The sequence below is a fragment of the Pristiophorus japonicus genome, chromosome 19, assembly GCF_044704955.1.
Source record: "Pristiophorus japonicus isolate sPriJap1 chromosome 19, sPriJap1.hap1, whole genome shotgun sequence".
NCBI classification, from domain to species: domain Eukaryota; kingdom Metazoa; phylum Chordata; class Chondrichthyes; family Pristiophoridae; genus Pristiophorus; species Pristiophorus japonicus.
This window is the reverse complement of record NC_091995.1, coordinates 7,637,107-7,649,373: the sequence shown is the minus strand read 5'-3', so window position 1 is coordinate 7,649,373 and position 12,267 is coordinate 7,637,107. Positions and strand designations below refer to the sequence as shown.

At 49.4% G+C, this 12,267-nt stretch overlaps 1 protein-coding gene across 3 annotated transcripts in view; it reads left to right on the top strand.

Moving 5' to 3' along the window:
* Positions 1-10,462: 10,462 nt before the first annotated feature.
* The window catches only part of LOC139229687 (butyrophilin subfamily 1 member A1-like), a 191,923-nt gene continuing 190,118 nt past the window's right edge, over positions 10,463-12,267 (top strand). For all 3 annotated transcript variants that reach the window (XM_070861208.1, XM_070861206.1, XM_070861205.1), the window contains exons 1-2: positions 10,463-10,741; positions 11,182-11,291. The gene's annotated coding sequence lies outside the window, so the exon portion shown is untranslated. The remainder of the gene's footprint in view (positions 10,742-11,181; positions 11,292-12,267) is intronic.

Genomic DNA, 12,267 nt, shown 5'->3' with positions numbered 1-12,267 from the left:
ACCCAGAGACCAAATCCAGGGACCACTTACACCGTGAGACCAAATCCAGGGACCACTTATACCCAGAGACCAAATCCAGGGACCACTTACACCGTGAGATCAAATCCATGGACCACTTACACCGTGAGACCAAATCCAGGGACCACTTACACCGTGAGACCAAATCCAGGGACCACTTACACCGTGAGACCAAATCCAGGGACCACTTACACCGTGAGACCAAATCCAGGGACCACTTATACCCAGAGACCAAATCCAGGGACCACTTACACCGTGAGACCAAATCCAGGGACCACTTACACCGTGAGACCAAATCCAGGGACCACTTACACCCAGAGACCAAATCCAGGGTCTACTTACACCCAGAGACCAAATCCAGGGACCACTTACACCGTGAGACCAAATCCAGGGACCACTTACATCGTGAGACCAAATCCAGGGACCACTTGCACCGTGAGACCAAATCCAGGGGCTACTTACACCCTGAGACCAAATCCAGGGACCATTTACACCGTGAGACCAAATCCAGGGACCACTTACACCGAGAGACCAAATCCAGGGACCACTTACACCGAGAGACCAAATCCAGGGACCACTTACACCGTGAGATCAAATCCATGGACCACTTACACCCAGAGACCGAATCCAAGGACCACTTACACCGTGAGACCAAATCCAGGGACCACTTACACCCAGAGACCAAATCCAGGGACCACTTACACCGTGAGACCAAATCCAGGGACCACTTGGCTTCACTTCAGAAGTTATTTAACGGTTGTGAAATCTTTCAGGATTAATTTGGGGATACAATAAGGTACTTACTTGGATAATACAAGTTTGCTGGTTCTTTAGACCGAAATGAAATGCAACATTTAATTACAATGGGGAGGTGCCATTTGGCTCATTAAGTGTCCATGTTATATGTCCATAAACACACTTGGACCATTGATCTATCTAATTAACCAATGCAGTCTTTTCCCAACCCAATATCCTTCCATTCCCTCCTCACTAATGGATGCCAATGTTTTTTCCCGTTGATGGGATGTGGGAGTCACTGGCAAGCCCAGCACTTATTGCCCATAACTACTTGCCCCTTGAGAAGGTGGTGATGAGCCACCATTTCCGAGGGCAGTGAAGAGTTAACCACGTTGTTGTGGGTCTGGAGTCACATCCAGGGATAACTTACACCGTGAGACCAAATCCAGGGACCACTTACACCGTGAGACCAAATCCAGGGACCACTTACACCGTGAGACCAAATCCTGGGACCACTTACACCCAGAGACCAAATCCAGGGGTTACTTACACCCAGAGACCAAATCCAGGGACCACTTACACCGTGAGACCAAATCCAGGGACCACTTACACCGTGAGACCAAATCCAGGGACCACTTGCACCGTGAGACCAAATCCAGGGGCTACTTACACCCTGAGACCAAATCCAGGGACCATTTACACCGTGAGATCAAATCCAGGGACCACTTACACCGTAAGACCAAATCTAGGGAACACTTACACCGTGTGACCAAATCCAGGGACCACTTACACCGAGAGACCAAATCCAGGGACCACTTACACCCAGAGACCAAATACACCGTGAGACCAAATCCAGGGACCACTTACATCCAGAGACCAAATCCAGGGACCACTTACACCCAGAGACCAAATCCAGGGACCATTTACACCGTGAGACCAAATCCAGGGACCACTTACACCGTGAGACCACATCCAGGGACCGCTTACACCCAGAGACCAAATCCAGGGACCACTTACACCCAGAGACCAAATCCAGGGACCACTTACACCGATGGACCAAATCCAGGGACCACTTACACCGTGAGACCAAATCCAGGGACCACTTACACCGTGAGACCAAATCCAGGGACCACTTACACCGTGAGACCAAATCCAGGGACCACTTACACCGTGAGACCAAATCCAGGGACCACTTATACCCAGAGACCAAATCCAGGGACCACTTACACCGTGAGATCAAATCCATGGACCACTTACACCGTGAGACCAAATCCAGGGACCACTTACACCGTGAGACCAAATCCAGGGACCACTTACACCGTGAGACCAAATCCAGGGACCACTTATACCCAGAGACCAAATCCAGGGACCACTTACACCGTGAGACCAAATCCATGGACCACTTATACCCAGAGACCAAATCCAGGGACCACTTACACCGTGAGATCAAATGCATGGACCACTTACACCCAGAGACCGAATCCAAGGACCACTTACACCGTGAGACCAAATCCAGGGACCACTTACACCCAGAGACCAAATCCAGGGACCACTTACACCGTGAGACCAAATCCAGGGACCACTTATATCCAGAGACCAAATCCAGGGACCACTTACACCGTGAGACCAAATCCAGGGACCACTTGGCTTCACTTCAGAAGTTATTTAACGGTTGTGAAATCTTTCAGGATTAATTTGGGGATACAATAAGGTACTTACTTGGATAATACAAGTTTGCTGGTTCTTTAGACCGAAATGAAATGCAACATTTAATTACAATGGGGAGGTGCCATTTGGCTCATTAAGTGTCCATGTTATATGTCCATAAACACACTTGGACCATTGATCTATCTAATTAACCAATGCAGTCTTTTCCCAACCCAATATCCTTCCATTCCCTCCTCACTAATGGATGCCGATGTTTTTTCCCGTTGATGGGATGTGGGAGTCACTGGCAAGCCCAGCACTTATTGCCCATCACTACTTGCCCCTTGAGAAGGTGGTGATGAGCCACCATTTCCGAGGGCAGTGAAGAGTTAACCACGTTGTTGTGGGTCTGGAGTCACATCCAGGGATAACTTACACCGTGAGACCAAATCCAGGGACCACTTACACCGTGAGACCAAATCCAGGGACCACTTACATCGTGAGACCAAATCCTGGGACCACTTACACCCAGAGACCAAATCCAGGGGCTACTTACACCCAGAGACCAAATCCAGGGACCACTTACACCGTGAGACCAAATCCAGGGACCACTTACACCGTGAGACCAAATCCAGGGACCACTTGCACCGTGAGACCAAATCCAGGGGCTACTTACACCCTGAGACCAAATCCAGGGACCACTTACACCGTGAGACCACATCCAGGGACCGCTTACACCCAGAGACCAAATCCAGGGACCACTTACACCCAGAGACCAAATCCAGGGACCACTTACACCGAGGGACCAAATCCAGGGACCATTTACACCGTGAGACCAAATCCAGGGACCACTTACACCGTGAGATCAAATCCATGGACCACTTACACCGTGGGACCAAATCCAGGGACCACTTACACCGTGAGACCAAATCCAGGGACCACTTACACCGTGAGACCAAATCCAGGGACCACTTACACCGTGAGACCAAATCCTGGGACCACTTATACCCAGAGACCAAATCCAGGGACCACTTACACCGTGAGACCAAATCCAGGGACCACTTATACCCAGAGACCAAATCCAGGGACCACTTACACCGTGAGATCAAATCCATGGACCACTTACACCGTGAGACCAAATCCAGGGACCACTTACACCGTGAGACCAAATCCAGGGACCACTTACACCGTGAGACCAAATCCAGGGACCACTTACACCGTGAGACCAAATCCAGGGACCACTTATACCCAGAGACCAAATCCAGGGACCATTAACACCGTGAGACCAAATCCAGGGACCACTTATACCCAGAGACCAAATCCAGGGACCACTTACACCGTGAGATCAAATCCATGGACCACTAACACCCAGAGACCGAATCCAAGGACCACTTACACCGTGAGACCAAATCCAGGGACCACTTACACCCAGAGACCAAATCCAGGGACCACTTACACCGTGAGACCAAATCCAGGGACCACTTGGCTTCACTTCAGAAGTTATTTAACGGTTGTGAAATCTTTCAGGATTAATTTGGGGATACAATAAGGTACTTACTTGGATAATACAAGTTTGCTGGTTCTTTAGACCGAAATGAAATGCAACATTTAATTACAATGGGGAGGTGCCATTTGGCTCATTAAGTGTCCATGTTATATGTCCATAAACACACTTGGACCATTGATCTATCTAATTAACCAATGCAGTCTTTTCCCAACCCAATATCCTTCCATTCCCTCCTCATTAATGGATGCCAATGTTTTTTCTCATTGATGGGATGTGGGAGTCACTGGCAAGCCCAGCACTTATTGCCTATCACTACTTGCCCCTTGAGAAGGTGGTGATGAGCCACCATTTCCGAGGGCAGTGAAGAGTTAACCACGTTGTTGTGGGTCTGGAGTCACATCCAGGGATAACTTACACCGTGAGACCAAATCCAGGGACCACTTACACCGTGAGACCAAATCCAGGGACCACTTACACCGTGAGACCAAATCCTGGGACCACTTACACCCAGAGACCAAATCCAGGGGCTACTTACACCCAGAGACCAAATCCAGGGACCACTTACACCGTGAGACCAAATCCAGGGACCACTTACACCGTGAGACCAAATCCAGGGACCACTTGCACCGTGAGACCAAATCCAGGGGCTACTTACACCCTGAGACCAAATCCTGGGACCATTTACACCGTGAGACCAAATCCAGGGACCACTTACACCGTGAGACCAAATCCAGGGAACACTTACACCGTGTGACCAAATCCAGGGACCACTTACACCGAGAGTCCAAATCCAGGGACCACTTACACCGTGAGACCAAATCCAGGGACCACTTATACCCAGAGACCAAATCCAGGGACCACTTACACCGTGAGACCAAATCCAGGGACCACTTATACCCAGAGACCAAATCCAGGGACCACTTACACCGTGAGACCAAATCCAGGGACCACTTGGCTTCACTTCAGAAGTTATTTAACGGTTGTGAAATCTTTCAGGATTAATTTGGGGATACAATAAGGTACTTACTTGGATAATACAAGTTTGCTGGTTCTTTAGACCGAAATGAAATGCAACATTTAATTACAATGGGGAGGTGCCATTTGGCTCATTAAGTGTCCATGTTATATGTCCATAAACACACTTGGACCATTGATCTATCTAATTAACCCAATGCAGTCTTTTCCCTACCCAATATCCTTCCATTCCCTCCTCACTAATGGATGCCAATGTTTTTTCCCATTGATGGGATGTGGGAGTCACTGGCAAGCCCAGCACTTATTGCCCATCACTACTTGCCCCTTGAGAAGGTGGTGATGAGCCACCATTTCCGAGGGCAGTGAAGAGTTAACCACGTTGTTGTGGGTCTGGAGTCACATCCAGGGATAACTTACACCGTGAGACCAAATCCAGGGACCACTTACACCGTGAGACCAAATCCAGGGACCACTTACACCGTGACACCAAATCCTGGGACCACTTACACCCAGAGACCAAATCCAGGGGCTACTTACACCCAGAGACCAAATCCAGGGACCACTTACACCGTGAGACCAAATCCAGGGACCACTTACACCGTGAGACCAAATCCAGGGACCACTTGCACCGTGAGACCAAATCCAGGGGCTACTTAGACCCTGAGACCAAATCCTGGGACCATTTACACCGTGAGACCAAATCCAGGGACCACTTACACCGTGAGACCAAATCCAGGGAACACTTACACCGTGTGACCAAATCCAGGGACCACTTACACCGAGAGACCAAATCCAGGGACCACTTACACCGTGAGACCAAATCCAGGGACCACTTATACCCAGAGACCAAATCCAGGGACCACTTACACCGTGAGACCAAATCCAGGGACCACTTATACCCAGAGACCAAATCCAGGGACCACTTACACCGTGAGACCAAATCCAGGGACCACTTACACCGTGAGACCAAATCCAGGGAACACTTACACCGTGTGACCAAATCCAGGGACCACTTACACCGTGAGACGAAATCCAGGGACCACTTGCACCGTGAGACCAAATCCAGGGGCTACTTACACCCTGAGACCAAATCCTGGGACCATTTACACCGTGAGACCAAATCCAGGGACCACTTACACCGTGAGACCAAATCCAGGGAACACTTACACCGTGTGACCAAATCCAGGGACCACTTACACCGAGAGACCAAATCCAGGGACCACTTACACCCAGAGACCAAATCCAGGGACCACTGACACCGTGAGACCAAATCCAGGGACCACTTACATCCAGAAACCAAATCCAGGGACCACTTACACCCAGAGACCAAATCCAGGGACCATTTACACCGTGAGACCAAATCCAGGGACCACTTACACCGTGAGACCACATCCAGGGACCGCTTACACCCAGAGACCAAATCCAGTGACCACTTACACCCAGAGACCAAATCCAGGGACCACTTACACCCAGAGACCAAATCCAGGGACCACTTACACCGAGGGACAAAATCCAGGGACCATTTACACCGTGAGACCAAATCCAGGGACCACTTACACCGTGAGATCAAATCCATGGACCACTTACACCGTGAGACCAAATCCAGGGACCACTTACACCGTGAGACCAAATCCAGGGACCACTTACACCGTGAGACCAAATCCAGGGACCACTTACACCGTGAGACCAAATCCAGGGACCACTTATACCCAGAGACCAAATCCAGGGACCACTTACACCGTGAGACCAAATCCAGGGACCACTTATACCCAGAGACCAAATCCAGGGACCACTTACACTGTGAGATGAAATCCATGGACCACTTACACCGTGAGACCAAATCCAGGGACCACTTACACCGTGAGACCAAATCCAGGGACCACTTACACCGTGAGACCAAATCCAGGGACCACTTACACCGTGAGACCAAATCCAGGGACCACTTATACCCAGAGACCAAATCCAGGGACCACTTACACCGTGAGACCAAATCCAGGGACCACTTATACCCAAAGACCAAATCCAGGGACCACTTACACCGTGAGATCAAATCCATGGACCACTTACACCCAGACACTGAATCCAAGGACCACTTACACCGTGAGACCAAATCCAGGGACCACTTACACCCAGAGACCAAATCCAGGGACCACTTACACCGTGAGATCAAATCCAGGGACCACTTGGCTTCACTTCAGAAGTTATTTAACGGTTGTGAAATCTTTCAGGATTAATTTGGGGATACAATAAGGTACTTACTTGGATAATACAAGTTTGCTGGTTCTTTAGACCGAAATGAAATGCAACATTTAATTACAATGGGGAGGTGCCATTTGGCTCATTAAGTGTCCATGTTATATGTCCATAAACACACTTGGACCATTGATCTATCTAATTAACCAATGCAGTCTTTTCCCAACCCAATATCCTTCCATTCCCTCCTCATTAATGGATGCCAATGTTTTTTCCCATTGATGGGATGTGGGAGTCACTGGCAAGCCCAGCACTTATTGCCCATCACTACTTGCCCCTTGAGAAGGTGGTGATGAGCCACCATTTCCGAGGGCAGTGAAGAGTTAACCACGTTGTTGTGGGTCTGGAGTCACATCCAGGGATAATTTACACCGTGAGACCAAATCCAGGGACCACTTACACCGTGAGACCAAATCCAGGGACCACTTACACCGTGAGACCAAATCCAGGGACCACTTGCACCGTGAGACCAAATCCAGGGGCTACTTACACCCTGAGACCAAATCCAGGGACCACTTACACCGTGAGACCACATCCAGGGACCGCTTACACCCAGAGACCAAATCCAGGGACCACTTACACCCAGAGACCAAATCCAGGGACCACTTACACCGAGGGACCAAATCCAGGGACCATTTACACCGTGAGACCAAATCCAGGGACCATTTACACCGTGAGATCAAATCCATGGACCACTTACACCGTGGGACCAAATCCAGGGACCACTTACACCGTGAGACCAAATCCAGGGACCACTTACACCCAGAGACCAAATCCAGGGACCACTTACACCCAGAGACCAAATCCAGGGACCACTTACACCCAGAGACCAAATCCAGGGACCACTTACACCGTGAGACCAAATCCAGGGACCACTTACACCCAGAGACCAAAACCAGGGACCTCTTACACCCAGAGACCAAATCCAGGGACCACTTACACCGTGAGACTAAATCCAGGGACCACTTATGCGGTGAGATTAAATCCAGGGACCACTTACACCGTGAGACCTAATCCAGGCACCACTTACACCCAGAGACCAAATCCAGGGATCACTTATACGGTGAGATAAATCCAGGGACCACTTACACCCAGAGACCAAATCCAGAGACCACTTACACCCAGAGACCAAATCCAGGGACCACTTACACCCAGAGACCAAATCCAGGGCCACTTATACGGTGAGACTAAATCCAGGGACCACTTAGACCGTGAGACCTAATCCAGGGACCACTTACACCCAGAGACCAAATCCAGGGACCACTTACACCGTGAGACCAAATCCATGGCCACTTACACCGTGAGACCTAATCCAGGGACTACTTACACCGTGAGACCAAATCCAGGGACCACTTACACTGTGAGACTAAATCCAGGGACCACTTACACCCAGAGACCAAATCCAGTGATCACTTACACCCAGAGACCAAATCCAGGGATCACTTACACCCAGAGACCAAATCCAGGGACCACTTACACCCAGAGACCAAATCCAGGGACCACTTACACCGTGAGACCAAATCCATGGCCACTTACACCGTGAGACCTAATCCAGGGACTACTTACACCGTGAGACCAAATCCAGGGACCACTTACACTGAGACTAAATCCAGGGACCACTTACACCCAGAGACCAAATCCAGGGACTACTTATACGGTGAGACTAAATCCAGGTTCCACTTACACCGAGAGACTAAATCCAGGGACCACTTACACCGTGAGACCAAATCCAGGGACCACTTATACGGTGAGACTAAATCCAGGGACCACTTACACTGAGACACCAAATCCAGGGGTTACTGTGGCTGCCCGCACCTGGGTAGCCCTGAAGAAGGATCATTGTGTCTCCACCGCAATGCGTGAGGCATTCCTCAACCGGTAGGCACCGCAAAGACTCAAGTGCATAGTCGACACTAGCTTTATTATTATTTAATTGATAAGTTTCCTTTCTTCTAATCTTATGTGGCACTTTCATGTGATTTATAATTGATGACACTGCACCAACTCAATGTCCCAATTATTGGTTAAATTAAATAGACCAAATCGAGGAATGAATTATATCAAGAGACCATTTATATTGTGACACCAAATCTAGACACTACTTGCATTGTGACACCAAATTAAGTATCACTTCTCATCCCAGCTGTTCTGGGAGTGTGGTCTAAGAAGGAGACAGAAGAACATAAAAAATAGAAGCAGGAGTAGACCATACAGCTCCTCGTGCCTGCTCCGCCATTCAATAAGATCATGGCTGATCATCGACCACTTTCCTGCCCAATCTTCATATCCCTTGATTCATTTTGAGTCCAGATATCTATCAATCTGAGCCTTGAATATACTCAAAGCCTCAGCATCCACAGCCCTCTGGGGTAGAGAATTCCAAAGATTCACAACCCTCTGAAATAAGAAATTCCTCCTTATCTCGGTCTTAAATGACCTATCCCTTATGCTGAGACTACGCCTCTTAGTTCTAGACACCCCATCCAGGGGAAACAACCTCTCAGCATCTATCCTGCCAATCCCCTTCAGAATCTTGAATGTTTCAATGAGATCACCTCTCATTCTTCTAAACCCCAGAGAGTATAGGCACATTCTACACAATGTCTCATCATAAGACAGCCCTTTCATCCCAGGAATCAATCCAATGAATCTTTATGCACCGCCTCCAAGGCAAGTGTATCCTTCCTTAGATAAGGAGACCAAAACTGTGCACAGTACTCCAGGTGTGGTCTCACCAAGGCCCTGTACAATTGTAGCAAGACCTCCTTACTCTTATACTCCAAGCCCCTTGCAAGTAAGGCCAACAGGCCATTTGCCTTACTTATTGCTTGCTGTAGCTACATGATAACTAGCATACAGGTACCACCCACTCTAGTGTTTCTTGCATGAGGACACCCAAATCTCTCTGAACACCAATTTAAAAGTTTCTCACCATTAAAAGAATATTCAGATTTTCTATTCTTCCCACTAAAGTGAATAACGTAACATTTCTCTACATTAAATTCCATCTGCCACCTTACTGCCCACTCACTTAGTCTATCTATGACCTTTGCAACTCTTTCGGGCTGGAAATTCGGTATCACCCATTGTGAGGCGTTAATCCTGTCGGGGCGGTAACTGCAGTGTCCTCAAAAAGTTTGTGCCGCCTATCGCAAAATGAAGTTTCATTGCACCAAGAGGGAAAGGGAGCACTAAATCTGTCGTTCCACAATTCTAGGGCGGTGGAACCGAAAACCTCACCACTAAATTTTGAAGAACCAATGAGCATGCTCCGAAGGCCGCTATACATCACGTGAACAGCCGGTTCTTAAAGGCGTGGTAAGATCAGAATGCGCATGCGCAATTTTGACTTTTCACTCTGATCAAAGCGGAAAAATGGAGGAGCAAGAAGGTTGCCAGCGTGCCTACCACTTCTCACCCGCGCCTGTTGACGTCTTAATCAAAGCTGTGGAGAGGAGGTGGAATGTGCTGCAGCCTCCAAGTGAAAGGAGGCCCGTTCCAAGAGTGCTCCGAAGGATTTGGAGGGAGGTGACCCAGCACGTTTCCTCCAGCACTGCGACACAATGTGGAAATAAGTTTACCGACCTCACTAGGGTCGTCAGGGTGGGTACCCTTTCTATTAACATTGCAATGCCATAATGTGAACCTCACTGTCTCACGCAATGGAAAGTCTTTGCAGTACCTGCTCCTTCTCTATGTGTACCAGGCCATGGTCTTCATTGGTCAAGCCACCATAAAAGTTCAGGCTCAGTTCAGCAGCCATGCCCTGCCCATCCAAACGTCACTCACCTTCTTGTTCCCTACTCAGCCAGACCCCCTCCTCGTACTACCGTTTCAATGTTGATATGGTTTCGCAATACCTCATCCTCATACTTAATCTGAGGTGGTTCACCTAAACCCACCGTTCACACATCCACTCCGCACAACCACACAGATTCAAATGGACATCTTTCAGAGAGTAGCAGCTGTTTAACTATGGAAGGCACATGTGGCATACGATGAGCTGCACACTCACTCACACTTTCTTGTGTTTCTTATTGCAGTTGAAACTGGCACACAACGGACGGAAGGGAGCCTGACATCCATGACTTCAGTGAGGTGAAGGAACGCGTGTCTGCCCTCATGGGCACATCAGTTGGTGCTGTAGTGATAGGTGAAGCTGAGCCTCCTGTGGATAGTGACGTTATGTGAATGCCATTTGCGATTTCTGTGAGATCCTTTACCTCTGATAGCAACTACCTTACCCCCTTTACATATAAATCTCCAATGTCACTTCCTTCTTCCCTTCCTGCCCCCTCCCCGACGGCTAATCACAGTTCTGTTGCGTTGTGCTTATAGATGATGAGCTAGTGACACGGTAGCCTGCCCATGAGCCCTCCACATTGAATGGCGGGGGAGACGAGGAGGAAGGTGACGAAAGTGTTGTGACAGAGCGGGACTCTCCATCAGTTGCACGCAATGGGGACACCGCCTATGTGGAAGAGCCAACATTCCTGGGATTTGAAGAGCCCAAGGCTCCTGGACCCAGTGCGAAAGGAAACTCGGGGTCCATCTCCCCGGAGGATGAGTCGGCCCATGAGTCCTGCTCACAGGCACTCAGATGTGGACCTGGACTTGGAGGCTATGTCCAGAGAGTCCATGCAAATGCACCATGAGTTTATGGGTGCATTGAAAAAGGTCCTGTTCAGCATGGATGCACTTGCTCTGAGGTTTGGGGGAGGCCACCTCAATCATTGCCCATGCCTCTCAGCAGTCCAACAAGACCATTCTTTCCCGCTTACAGAGGGAGATGGACTCAACGAGCAACAATGGTGACCCAGAGGTGATGACACGTGCCACGGTTGATGTGGCGCCCCACCACATCCTCATCCCCGACCTGCGAGAAAATAGCATCGGCATACGGGGGTATAAGTAGGAGAGCTAGCCACTATAGGGAGCGGCAGGAGCTGGCCGAGGAGTGCGACCATTTCAACAAGGGCGACTGGACTGACGTCACTTGGAGCAGTGTCCGAACCCAATGGAGGGGATGAGATCTGGACCTTGTTGGTGTGGCATCCGGGCCCAGCGGGGCGCCGAGATCCGAGCCCAGCTGGTGCGATACTGGGCCAATGGGAGGCTGCGATCCGGGC